The sequence below is a fragment of the Ischnura elegans genome, chromosome 6 (genome assembly GCF_921293095.1).
Source record: "Ischnura elegans chromosome 6, ioIscEleg1.1, whole genome shotgun sequence".
Classification (NCBI taxonomy): domain Eukaryota; kingdom Metazoa; phylum Arthropoda; class Insecta; order Odonata; family Coenagrionidae; genus Ischnura; species Ischnura elegans.
In genome coordinates this window covers 58433719-58447975 of record NC_060251.1, presented here as the reverse complement: position 1 = coordinate 58447975, position 14257 = coordinate 58433719, and the positions used below count along the sequence as shown (strand labels likewise).

General features: G+C 38.3%; 1 long non-coding RNA gene across 3 annotated transcripts; it reads left to right on the top strand.

Moving 5' to 3' along the window:
* The first annotated feature begins 6540 nt into the window (after window positions 1–6540).
* On the top strand, window positions 6541–8084 carry LOC124160849. Of its 3 annotated transcripts, XR_006865250.1 has the most exons (4): window positions 6544–6890; window positions 6974–7176; window positions 7255–7879; window positions 8013–8084. It is a non-coding gene; the product is annotated as an uncharacterized LOC124160849 (long non-coding RNA). The 3 variants fall into 3 exon arrangements; XR_006865249.1 differs by having other exon boundaries at window positions 6541–6890; window positions 6974–7068; window positions 7255–8035; XR_006865248.1 differs by having other exon boundaries at window positions 6541–6890; window positions 7255–8035.
* The last annotated feature ends 6173 nt before the right edge of the window (window positions 8085–14257 follow it).

Genomic DNA, 14257 nt, shown 5'->3' with positions numbered 1-14257 from the left:
ATGCGTAGAGCATAAATTAGTATTTGAAAGTTTTAATGAAGATACCTCAAAGGATATCAGGAAAGTTGTGATGCTATTTAAAAGGAATTTTGATAAAAAGTGGAAACAGTGCTCCAGAAAATACGACAGATTTTGTTCGATTTGTACAGTCTCTTGTGAAGAATATATCGAGAGTAAAACTTTGTTTCGCAAGCCAGATTTCATTGCGGAGCTCCGGAAAAAAGATGCGGCTGCATTTATAAAAGACGTAACTGAAAGCATACCAAAGAGAGATACCAACTATAAGAAGGCTTACTTGTCTTCACCTTTGACTCCAATACCATATGCATCATTAGAAGCTTTGTCCTTTTCCATGGAATAAACTTAATAAGCAACAGCACGTAAACATCAGAAGAGAGGCCAACCAGAGACGGTGCGATATTTATCCCTCCTACAAGATAAATTTAAATTCAAAGTTGTTTTGCTACCCTCATCACAAGAACTTACCATTACTGATACTTGGGCCGAGGTCAAATTACTGGTTCTATTGAATAGCACTATTTTGGCTCAGAAAGATGTCACCGCCGCTTTCGGTCTGGTAATGGATTCAAACTTACGATGATATTTAAGTGGGGTTAAGATGGAAGTAGTGGGCACAAGCAATATAACCAAAGTATTTCGGAAGGAATTAGGTCCAGTGGATGATTCCTATATTTTTTCCATTTCTATGTTGCATCTTCTGCTAAAATCAAATGATAAAAACAAAATCTTATGGCAGAATACCAGGCCATCCTCGATAAGGTATCGGAATGCTTTCCGAAAGGGCCCAATGAGCAAGGAATAAACATATTGGGAAATTCAAAGAAAACCACGCGCTAAAATATTCAAAAAAAGACACAATGAGAGATGTTTTTAACCTACTATTAGTCACATCTGATCCGTATGTTTCCAGGATTAGTTCATTGCACCCAAGGCATTGCTATTCCCTCTCGATGGATGTCAGACAGCTTCTCAGGGAACCAATATTACTTGTACCTAATGAAATGAGTAATGTTAAAGAGATGGAGGAAGTGGAGTCGGTAAATTTCGGAGATGAAGGGATTGGGGAGAGTAATAATGATGAAGGTGACTAATATTCCGCACTTTACATTCTGGTGTTTATTAGTGTATTTTTAACGTAATTAGTTCATTAAATTAAGAAAAGCGCATTACTATAGAATATTTGATGATTTTATGTATATTTTTCTAAGTGTTGAGTGACATGAAATTATTTTGTAAATTAAATTTAATTTTTTCATAAAAACATCTTGAAAATACCTATGATAATGTTATTTGGTCTTTTTGTTTACAATCTGGTAATTCTGAATGTTTTCACCACAAAAGCTGTAATTTTTTTGGGAAAAATAATTTTGTCACAATAGATTCGCAATTCGAACCATTGTGCGGCCGCATATTCGGTCTACGCGATCGCTTGGGGGTGCTCGGGGGGGGGGGGGGGGGGGGACGAGGTAAGCCATGCTCAAATGGCTGCTTGAAGCAGACTGAACATGACGCGAGTGCGCACGCGCATATTTGGTGAGTAAACTCCCTGCGCTAAGGATACTAGTCCATCAATGCATTCAGTACCATTTAGCAGCATTGATTAGTACTTCATGCACTTTTACATCATCGTTATCTTCTCCAATGCACACTCTGGATAAACGATTTTAGTTTATCCTGGTGAATACTTCTAAATAATATTTCTCAGGTTTCCATCCAGGTTAAAGCTTTTATACAAGCCGACGTTTCAGAAGACGACTTGTCTTTCATCCTCAAGGCTGTGTTACTTTATGGAAGTCCAATTTCACACACTCTGGATATATAACCACCAGCCGCCACTGATAATTATTTATAGTTGTCGGGTTAATAAAGGTGAAAGACTCCATAAACCATTTTTTTCAAACCTGGCCATTAGTGATAATTGCTTTTCGCACACGCACTGGAAGGAAAACGTTGGTGCTTTACATCACGAGGAATAAATTTCCCGCCTTTTTTTAGGCCAAGTATAAAGAATTTGAACACTAACATTATCGATATGATTACTATAATTTTTCTTAACGCAAGGTTATCAAAATGATTTCAAATACAAATGTATTTGGTTATTCAATGAGAGTTGTAGTTACTATGAATAGGAATTTTACTCATCGGAGATTTAACAGTAATTAGCCAAAGGAGCACGAGGATAAAACTAGGTACTGACACCTTCCCTGCTTATGTTTTCTCCGTGAATGGATCTGTTCAGAAATAAATGTGTAGACAGAGACATCATTTTAATGCCTTTAGTCTTTTCAAAAATTTAATATGAACTTTTTCTTGATTTATCTGCAAAGATAATATTGAGAGCAAGAATGTCTTGTTTAAACATAAAAGAGATTGAGATTACTTCGGACTCGAAGCCTCACAGTTGTTCACCGCAAATACCGCGAATAGAAATGCTCGGCTAAGGAGCCACGTATTTATAAAAAAAACTCGCCATGGAGCCCGAAAGAAAACACTCCGAATGCCCAACGTTTGCGTGGACGTGAGTTTCCTCAGTTCATTCTATTCGTAAATATTAATTCCGATTGGACTTATGTTCCAAAATTTTGACTACAACTATGGTTGCTCAATCGCGTCCGCGATAGTTTTCGTCGGTTCTTGGTGCCGTGGGGGCAAAGGATGCAGGTGGCTTCATGTGCCAACCTTCCAAGTTTTCGCATGCTACGAAAACCGAATTACCGACCTAACTGTGGCTCGTGTGGAGGCTAGAGTGTTGGCTTCCCAACATATGGGCTCGGGTTCAAATGCTGGTGGAGTTTAAGAATTTTCAGATTCCTACTCGAGTATTACGTGGAGGACCTTTGAAGCGCAACACCACGTCCGTCGGATGGGACGTTAAGCTGTGGTCCTCTTGACGCCTTTCGTTAAGAGCACGCTGACGCCGACGCCGAGTTTTTCGCCCCCGTTCCTTCAATACTCTTCCTTCATCATTCATGTTTGAAAAACAACGTTATCAGTGAATATGGATTTCGAGGAATCATACCTGTTTAGAAGTACTTACCTCAGAAGACGTAAGATGGCAATAGGTGAGAAAAGGTCTTGTTGGGTGAATCCAATTTATCTGAAGAGGCGGACGATGGGCGATTACAATCATTTCCATATAAATTTGGAAAATGAACCACCATAGTTTTTTTGATAATAGTGAAACACAGGGTAGAACGGGGGCCGGTTCATTAAGGGTTTTGGGTTTTTCTTGCGACTAGGAGGTGCTGTCAACTATCATAGACTATTCAAAATAGATAAACCTGTTATTGCTCATCCTCTGCAACCATGCCAGTTTAGTTAACTGAGAGTTAACATGTGAACTAGGGTTGTGTGAATTTTAGCCGTTGTTTTCTAACTTCGGAAGATCTTGCATCGATGATAAGTCATATACAAGCGTTTAAATTATAGTAATTCTTGGTATGTGTTTGAAGTTATCGTTAGTTTCGTATAACTAAATGTCTGAATAAATGTAATTTTCGGTCAGTCAGTCGGCGTCAGTTCCTAGGTAAGCGCAAACGTGTTCTTGGAGCAGAACGGGTAGGCGGAATGGGGAAGTAAGAAAAAATGGAAAAAAGAATAGGGTAGCTTCCTTCATAAAAAAAAAACGAAAGGCACTGAATGCGATTCGCTACCCAAAATTAGTGTATTCATAATATACAAATTATTTGGTTTTAGAAATCCCAGTTTATACGAATGTTAATGGGCTGCGCGTTTCGTCAAAAACTGCTACGGGTCTACAGACAATGTTATGCAGATGTTAAGAGATGTTAAGCGAATTAGGCTGGGAGTCGCTGGAGACTCTGAGACTGCGCGCTAGGCTTATATTGCTTGAACAATTGAGAATGCATATCTTCAAGAGCGACACGGAGAACATAATATTAGAGACACAATATATTTCTAGGTCCGATAGAATCGATTAATTAAGAGAGATATTTTGCCGAACGGATAGATATGGGAATTCGTTTTTCCCCCGAACCATAAAGGACTTTAATAAATGCTAGTCCCAACTTCGTAGACCACTTCATTTTTTATGTGTAGACGGCTGGTGTCCTAACACCCCCTGCCACACGCCTTTTAGGCGGCTTGCGGGGTATTATGTAGATGTAGAATCTCATTTCAAAAGGCCACATTGAGGCCATGCGATGCCACTCCACGTGACATCACTGGGACCAAGATGCTGTACGAGTAGTCAGGAGTTTTACATAGTCTGAGATTACCAATGTATGCATGTAACAGAGAGCTCAGGGAAACATCTCATAATAATCATCTATTAACCCGTTATTCCCCAGACTGTATGTAGGGCTTTTTACTTCGCTTATTCCGCATTTTCTGATTTATTTTGGCCTAATTAAGATGAATTTCTGGAAAAAAAATATTTTCATCATATAATATATGATTTTTTTAAATACTGCGTATACGCAACGCTGGGAATACTACGGTAAATAAACACGAAAAGTGTAATTTAATAGAAAGTATACGTCTTTCATTGTTTACCTTGATTAGTACAATCGAGTTAATCAGTATTCCTTTGGAGGAAATGCCCCATTCTGCCTTTCAACGGACATGCTGGTGCATGTCATTTTTCATAGCGTTTCTCGTATGTATGCATCGATTTTTATGCCAAACACCATCAGTCATAAAAATACAATCTTATAAATGAAAATGTTGGTGTACATGAAAAAATTAGAAATTGATATACTTAAAAAATGCAGTTAATCGAAGAAAAAATTATTCCGAGGTAGAAACTTGTTCTGAGAATTAGAATTCAATAATGTTGCGCCAACGCAACCCTGGGGATTAATGGGTTAAAGTTGCCATTTGCCGGAAAGTTTTCTTCGTTTGATAGGGTATTAATAATCCTTATTTAAACCAAGCACTACCTGCTAGCAGCCTGCATCGTATCGGCGCTCATAGCCTCGCACCACGGTGGCCTCACAAGGCGAAAGCCGGAACCAGAATGACGTCACACGGGCTTTTCCCAGCATTCATACTTAGCCGTCGTGTTTTCGCGCACATGAAATTTTTCACTTTTTAATTAACTTAAATTTTTCACTCATTTAACAAACAAGTTCTTTTTTCTACCCGCCAAAAGGTTTGTAGTGAAACAACGCAATTACCCCACCAATAATAATAGAAGTTTTCGAATGCAATTTAAATGTAAAAAAAATCATTCGTCGCCTAAATAACGAAAAAGTGGTTGAGCTCAAATACAAAAAATATCAATGGGACAAAATAATAAATAAAACAACTATACAACATTAACATTATATGGGGTAACAGTGTTACCCCGCTCAGTCGCGGTAGGGTTAACGACAGCTCACAACATCAACAGGTTGTTATTTTTTGGCCCACAGACAAACTGGAAGAATCAGCCCTGATAGATTGGATCTTCGCAAGTGTTCGCAACAATTTACTTGGAAACCAGAAACATATGACACACGAGTAGTAAATAAAAACAAATTCGAGAAGTATGTGAAGGTTATGGAGGCTAAAAACTCGGCTATAACATTACACAATCACTAAATCAATAATAATGACCCTAAAGGGAAAAATATTTTCTCAATGAAATTAAATAAAAGAAAAGTTGAAGTTACATCCCTTGGGCATAATAGAGAAACGCGAATATATACCGAAACGCCAACAATTCACCAGCCTCCAACCTTAAGCTTCTTTTAATTAGCAATTTAGAGGCTATCGCTAACTTATATCATTCTTAGATCGCCGTAGCGCACACAAAAAGCTTAGAATAATTGCACCATTACTCGCAAATCTGAATGAAAACTCATATAATATCATTCATCACACGATTGTTTACCTTCGTATGCTCACTCAAGATAAACAAATGCCTGCCTGAGGCGACGACAACAGTAATACCAACACTGAAATATTGAATATGCACCTAATTATTTCTCTCCACGTATTTTGGATAGTAACACATCGCAGTAAACAAAGTAAATCTCCGTTCCGACAAAGATGTTTGGCGCGATCACTTCACAATACAGAAAATGTCATCAACCTCGCGAAAATGCAATTAGAAATCGAGCGAAGTAGTGCACACACACCTCAAATATCTACTTTAAAAAACACCGCAATGCACTATTTCACGCACAGAAGTAATCATAAGTTAAATTTACATATGGCACCCATACATATGAGATTAAATTGAAACAATAATCGTAATAATTAAACGCGAATAGTTCAATGCAGTGCAAGGCTTAAAATACGCAAAATACAAACCGACAGGAACTCTGGAAGCCAGAAAGTCATTGCAGCTCACGAAAAAATCATTTTCAACTAAATAAATCAACGAAAGAAAGATAAATATGCAATAACACGATATATTCTACGCTCTTACCTTCGAGAACAACATCTACAAACCAGTGCAACTTCCTATGCCCGCCGTACAATTTTGGTGGCAGGTTTTTGAGGCTGCGGAATTTTAACGAACTACGAGCGCTACTTGTCGTGTACCCATGCTTTGTATGTAGCTCGGTAAGTTCACGTGTGTTTGAGCGAGTTATTTGCACTTGAAAAACTATTTAATTGAGTTCTTCAGCGTTTTTTTTTGTAATTCTAAACGCTAAAGTAATTCACTGTGTGGATTTCACGGGTGAGGGAGGAGCTAGTTCGCTTTATTTTCGGCGATATTTGAAATGCCACAAAGCTGTGTCGCACCAGGGTGTACTGAGGGGTATGGCTCTAAAAAGTCTACCTTCTCATTTTTCTCTGCTCCCAAAGATCCTGTTAAGAGGAGTAAATGGCAAGCTGCAATACCAAGGGTAAACTTTGAGTTGAAGGCAGGTCAGAGACTGTGTGAAAGGCATTTCATGCCCCACGACAATCATCCAGTGAGTACCTTGTACCATAAGTATTGATTATCTATATTTATTCTCGACATTTCGATGGCTAATGTAATATTTTCTTTTCACAGTTATGATGATCTCGTAAGGATGAGATACGGTACTCAACTTAGAATTATTGCAATTCATCTTTTACTCTCATCACATTTGAATGTTAAATGTCAATGTAAGTGCTACCCTTGTTAACAGATACTTGTGAATTTTTGAAGTGAACTTTGCCTTCTCCATCAATGTGAATGCTAAGGTCCTGAGTTTATGCGAGGCTCTTCATCCAGTAAGTAAAGATTAAAATGAACATTCATGATTAGCTGCGTATGGAGCCCTGTTTACTTTGTTGTCTTTGTTTTTTTAGATGCCGAGATTGCCTGAGAATGCTCAATGTCTTTTCCATTTGTCTTTTCTATTTGGATTACAAATATACCATTGCCACGTGTGTTGAGTGACTTCAGGCTTCTGTGCCAATGCTTTTACTATATATCTCAGTTCAGATGGTAATCATTGTTGTTCATCAAGTAAGTTACAATTAATATGAATGGAGATTTCCTTAGCTACGTAGAATCTTTTAAATTTGTTAGTCCTGAGTGATTGGCTGTACTAAGTCTTCATTGCAAAATGGAGTGACACTTGCGGTGTGCCTAATGCTATGCTAATTCTTCACTTTACATTGTAATACTGGTTCTGAATGCAATAATGCAAGTGATGATGAGAATTTAGTATTTAATTATTGTACTTATTGTTACAGCCATCAGGATATTGATTTGTTATAATGTTGACTGATGACAATATTTTTTCCTAGTCTAGAATTAATTAATGTGTGATATTTGATGCCAGATGGTCAACAACTTTGATCATATAGATATGTGAATTCCCTACATTCACCAATGTCATTCATAGTTTAATTCTTAATGCCCATAATGCATAATGGCATGTATTCCCGTAGTAAGTATAATTGAATGATGGATTAGAAGAATTGGAAGGTAATTATTTTTATCATTGAATTTTTCGTATTTTCAGTTAAATTGCTAAAGAAAACTGAAGATGTAAGTATTTCTGTAACATGTAATTTATTGCCTTGTGATTGACTGATGTTAGAATGTTTCCTATTTACAGATTCATCTGTTTATCAGCAATATCTGTTAAGAAAATGACTTCAGTATGTTTTTGGTGCCAAAGTGGTGTTACATTAACACGGTTCTTATATGGAGAAAATTATTGGATATAATTTTTCGTGTGGCAGTGATGTTCTTTGATAGGTGCCACTAATGACTCGGATTGGAAGATTTTTGTGTCGTGAATTGGAAACTAAGCCACAATGAATGTGCAGATAAACTTTTAAGGGACGAGGTCATCGCAATACATACATAGTTAACCCATGGAAGAAGGAGGGAACAGCTTTTTTGTGGACTGCAGGCGGCAGCCGGCCTGCTTGAATGGGTGGCGCATCAGCATTAAGTGCTTATTGCTGTTGCAAGAAGAACTGAAGGTAAGTTATGGTATCGGGAAATTAAGGACACGGGTGCTGAACCAAGATGCCTTGGAAAACATGTTTGCTGTGGTCCGTCAGCAACATGGATGCAACAGCCACCCGACAGTGGTGCAGTTTGGGAGAGGGTATAAGCAGTTGATGCTTACTGCACTCTCCAAACTGTCCCGCAACTCAAACTGTGAGTTAGATGTAGAACGGTTTTTGGTTAAGTATAGTGAGTTTGTTTTAAAAAATAGTTCTAGGATTAGGGCCGCTGATTCCCATGGTGAGGTAGATGTAGGATTTAAAGACCTAAATGTATGTCCGGAAATGGAAGTGGACGAAATGAATGTGATGTATTATGTTGCGGGCTATGTTTGCCGCCTGTTTCTGAAGAGGCACAAATGTCAACAGTGCAAGGAGAGTTTAGTAGATGAGAGTGAGATGCAACAAGTAGACATTCATCAAATTTTTGCCCACTTGAAAGCTCACAAGGAGCTGGGTGGTGATTATGGTCATCTAGTGCTGCCTCAGTCAAATGTCCTTCACGTGATTATGTGTTGGGAAAAGATTTTCCAATCCATTTTCAACGAGTGCATACATGAGAACTTTATTGGAAGGTACATTAGGAAAGTCCTGGACCAGAATGGTCCTACATTAAGTCTGCCATGTTCTTCCTCTGCGAATTTGTTCAAAGAGGTATATGTGAGGACCAGAATTTTCTGGGCAGTGAAATTTTTGAACAGGCAGATATGTTAAATGGTGCATATTGGTTATTGTTAGGGTTTATTTTTGGTCAATGGTTTTAATGGTTAAGTATTATTCATGTTGTTAAATATTTTCATTTGCTTGGACCAACCATTGGTATATACGATTTTATGTAGTTTCTTTAAATTTCTATGTCTGCTCCACACATGTATTGGTTAATATTTATTTGTGCTGGTTCATATTTTGATTTGATTGGGCCAACCCCCTTGTAGGTTAGATTTTACTTGGTCAAGTTAATTGCTTTGCTTGCTCCACACAAGTATTGGTTAATATTTTCATTTGCTTGGGCACTCCTGGTAGGTTAGATTTCACATGGTCCTTTTAATTGCTATGCTTGCTCAACACATGTATTGGTTAATAATTATTTGTGCTGGTTAATATTTTCATTTGCTTGGGCTACCCCCTGTTAGGTTAGATTTCACTTGGTCATGTTAATTGCTATGCTTGCTCTACACATGTATTGGTTAATATTTATTTGTGCTGGTTAATATTTTCATTTGCTTGGGCTACCCCCTGTTAGGTTAGATTTCACTTGGTCATGTTAATTGCTATGCTTGCTCCACACATGTATTGGTTAATATTTTCATTTGCTTGGGCCACCCCCTTGTATGTTAGATTTCACTTGGTCATGTTAATTGCTATGCTTGCTCTACACATGTATTGGTTAATATTTATTTGTGCTGGTTAATATTTTCATTTGCTTGGGCTACCCCCTGTTAGGTTAGATTTCACTTGGTCATGTTAATTGCTATGCTTGATCAACACATGTATTGGTTAATATTTATTTGTGCTGGTTAATATTTTCATTTGCTCGGGCTACCCCCTGTTAGGTTAGATTTCACTTGGTCATGTTAATTGCTATGCTTGCTCAACACATGTATTGGTTAATAATTATTTGTGCTGGTTCATATTTTCATTTGCTTGGGCCACTCCCTTGTATGTTAGATTTCACTTGGTCATGTTAATTGCTATGCTTGCTCAACACATGTATTGGTTAATATTTATTTTTGCTGGTTAATATTTTCATTTGCTTGGGCTACCCCCTGTTAGGTTAGATTTCACTTGGTCATGTTAATTGCTATGCTTGATCAACACATGTATTGGTTAATATTTATTTGTGCTGGTTAATATTTTCATTTGCTCGGGCTACCCCCTGTTAGGTTAGATTTCACTTGGTCATGTTAATTGCTATGCTTGCTCAACACATGTATTGGTTAATAATTATTTGTGCTGGTTCATATTTTCATTTGCTTGGGCCACTCCCTTGTATGTTAGATTTCACTTGGTCATGTTAATTGCTATGCTTGATCAACACATGTATTGGTTAATATTTATTTGTGCTGGTTAATATTTTCATTTGCTCGGGCTACCCCCTGGTATGTTAGATTTCACTTGGTCATGTTAATTGGTATTTTTGGACCATATATCTCTTCATTAATTTTCATTTGTGCTGTAAAATATTTTCCTTTGCTTTGGCCAACCCGTGGTTGGAACGATTTCACTCCTGTTAATAGTAATTGCTATGCTATGTTCTTATTGATGTGATTAGATTTGTGTTGGACCTATTGTAAAAACTTACTCTGATGGTGACTTATATTGTTTTTTTTTTCAATAAACACCTATTGCCGATTATAATTGATTATTTCATTTTCCTCCAACATTCATCATGGCAGGGGTGTGTACTTTCGACTGAATATACTCTTGTAGGCAGTCTCCTAGTCTTGGTTCCTATTTGTCCATGGAATAGGTTATGTATCACTATTTTCATTCCTGCCACCATTTTTTCCCTTAGACTTCATTGGTGACATTACTGGTATTCCTAACAGGTGCTTCATCTTTCCATCTATTCGTATGCATTTAATGTCTTGTGTTTTTATCCCAAGTTATTTTAGAATTATAGTGGCATATTTTAGACGTCTGATAAGGAGATGCATAATTCATTGCTGTTGTCTACTATTATTGCCTAGACAAGGCCATTTGGGGTAGAGCCAGTGGCTTAAAACCATTGGATAGTTTTTATTTCAACGGATCGAGATCATAAATAACTTTGTAGTTATTTTGAAGCCACGGTGGTCCATATCTGGTAAAACATCGCAACTAGACGTTTTGAATATAAAGGTAGTGGTGTCTATGTCGCTGTGGGCGTCAGCCATTTTGAAATTGGCGCCGATGAGGGAGAATTGGCCACCAGAGTGCAGCACTGTAAATTTATACCCATTAGCCTTATGGGAGCTGCGCTTCCTCTCCTCCTTCTTCCATGGTTAACCCTTTTATGGAGTTTACCACTTCCCAGTATTGAGAAGGTCACATTGTTCTTTTTATTTGTTCAATCCATATCAACACATGTTTCAAAGGTATCTCCAAACCTGAATAAATTACTTAAATGCAGAGGGTATTTACTTTTCATTTTGAACCAAACCTTTCATAAGATAGATATAATGAATTTATTTTTAGTATAACTCTCTTCCATTACCTAATTGAGAAATTTGTACTATTCCTCTGTTGTGACAAATATTTAGGTAATGTATCGCGTCATTTACGTAAACATCACCTTACCGTGATGAGAATCCGTTCGCTAATGTCGTAGATAATCTCCAGTATTTATTCCATTGCTTCAAGGCGTACTTAGCAGTTACAAGTTCGTAGCCGAAGGGAGAGACATACCGGCATATAATTCGCAATATTAATGTACAGGAGTGTTAGAATCCCTGCGTAAGCTCGTACAGTTTACAATAAAGAATGGCTATTTAATTTAAAATAATAAGATTTAGCCTTATATCTCCGGAATCCAACATATTCTCCACAAATTTTTCCTTAATTTACACGGATTTCAATGCCCTAACGACGTCTGCCAGGGTCCAAGACAGGTGCTGCCATTAGTTCCGACTTTCACCGCGGCCTCAAAAACATGCCACTTTTTTCTCGGGAGTAACAGCGGGTTGAACATCTATTTACAAACAAACGAAATATATGCGGCGCGTAACCAAGGACAATAATAGCAGTAAGTGAAGCTCAATTTCTCTGAAGGAGCAGAAGTGGCGCCGCTCAATTTGTTAAGAAACTTTTGCAAACCTAAAGTTTAAGTATTCCCGCACGTGCACTTGCGCAGAGGTTAGAAGCAGAAATGCATCCCACAAAGTGATCCCGTGAACAAAAATGGAAAAACATTAAGTTAAAAACAGCCTTTCGATTCCAATTTTGAGCAATAAAAATAGGTAATCATATATAATAACTCTAACCGTCATGCTGTTCTTGCTCGAGCCGACACACTGCATTGATTTAAACAAGACTGAAATGAGGCGCATCAAACACCTTTTTGAAAAACAAATGCATGATGCATTTCAATGATTGTAAATTGTCCGATTATAGGAGAATAAAAAATCGTTCTGCTATGAATTGGATTTTTAAGCGCAGAATTTCATAGTTTGATTCTTCAATGCGGCAGTCGAGCGAGCAATGATCGTCTTGTTCGCGTGCAGCCTACACCGGGACGACAGGGGACCGTCCGCGTTTTGGACTTCATTTTAGCTGTGAATCACCATGCATGGTAAACCTATAAAGTTTGACACATGTGTACATCATAGAGGTCCCATGGTGTAAATCTGGCAGTCGTATTCATCGGCGGCAGAGTCTGCGCTGTTTTTTATGGCTGAATAGTTATACTCACCATAACGCATGGAAAAGGCCTTCGCAAATGTTAGTCATTGAAAGCGTGAGGGCAAGCGTGTTATAGAGGAGGGAAGTGGTCGGTGAAGGACGAAGTCTGAGACGGTGGTCACCTCTATGGTGGTTACATACAACTAGAGCGATATTTCATTTGACGAACATCATTCAAAATAAGGATTGAGATAAACCTTTTCTTGAAAGAACTAGCTGTTACATACGATCGGCTAGCGCATTGCGAACTCAGAAAATATGAGTTTGTTTACGCATTACCTTAAATTAGGAAAATGGAAACAGTCGATTTACCAACAGAAAATAAATGCGCTGATGCTTAGCAGCACGAAAATAAGGAAAAGAAGCTTGAGTTGAAACATGAGCGATTTCTACATTTTCTATCGTTTACAGCGACAGGCAACGTGAAAGACAGTCGAAATCGATGCGAAAGGCTTAAATTCACGTAGTGAAGGCTGCTCGGGTTCTCCACCGGGTAATCTCCTCCATGGCTGCCTACGTTACGGGGCACGAGTCTAACTCCATCATCAGGGCTGAATGCGATGAAGTAGATAGACTCGTACCGCGAAACGTCGGCAGCCATGGAAGAGATTACCCGGTGGAGCACCCGAGCAGCCTTCACTACAAGCGTACGCCGGGAAAACATAAGATCTTCTTTCGTAAATTCAGGTAATATAACAGGATTCAAGTGCGGATCCTGGATTTTTTTCTAGGGGGGCACCAGGGTCTGACAGGCAAATGGTCTTCTTGTATTTGGGATTAAATAGAACAATGAACAATAGGGTAGTTTCCTTCATCAAAGAAAACGAAATGCATTGATTGCGATTCGTTACCCACCATTAGTGTTATCATAATATACAAATTATTTGGTTTTAGAAATACCAGTTTAGACGAATGGCAATGGTCAATTTTAACCGCATTTGAAAAAGGCCAGATTGGCGCCCATGCGATTCCACTCCACGTGACGTCACAGGAACCTAGTTTCTATATGAGTAGATAGGAGTTTTACATCGTCTGAGATTACCAATGCATGCATGAGGCACAGAGCTCAGGGAAACATCTCATAATAATCACACATCAAAAATACCTAAGTTCGGAAAGTTTCCTTCGTTTGATAGGGGAATAATAATCCTTATTTAAGCCAAGCGCTACCTGCTAGCAGGGTATTCAGCTACCTGCCAGCAGCCTGTGTCGTATCAGCGCTCAAGCTTCGCCCCAAGGTCACCTCACATGCCGACAGCTGGAACCAGAAATACGTCACACGGACTTTTCCCATCATTCCTACTTAGCCGTTGCGTTTTCGCGCGCTTGAAATTTTTTACTTTTCATTTAATTGCGAAAAATAGATATTGTCATTCGAAAATCTAAGAGCGTGAAATGCGCACTCCAGGAGTAATAATCTTTCGATTTAGGCAAAAAAAATAATAATAAACCACCCTATTACTCA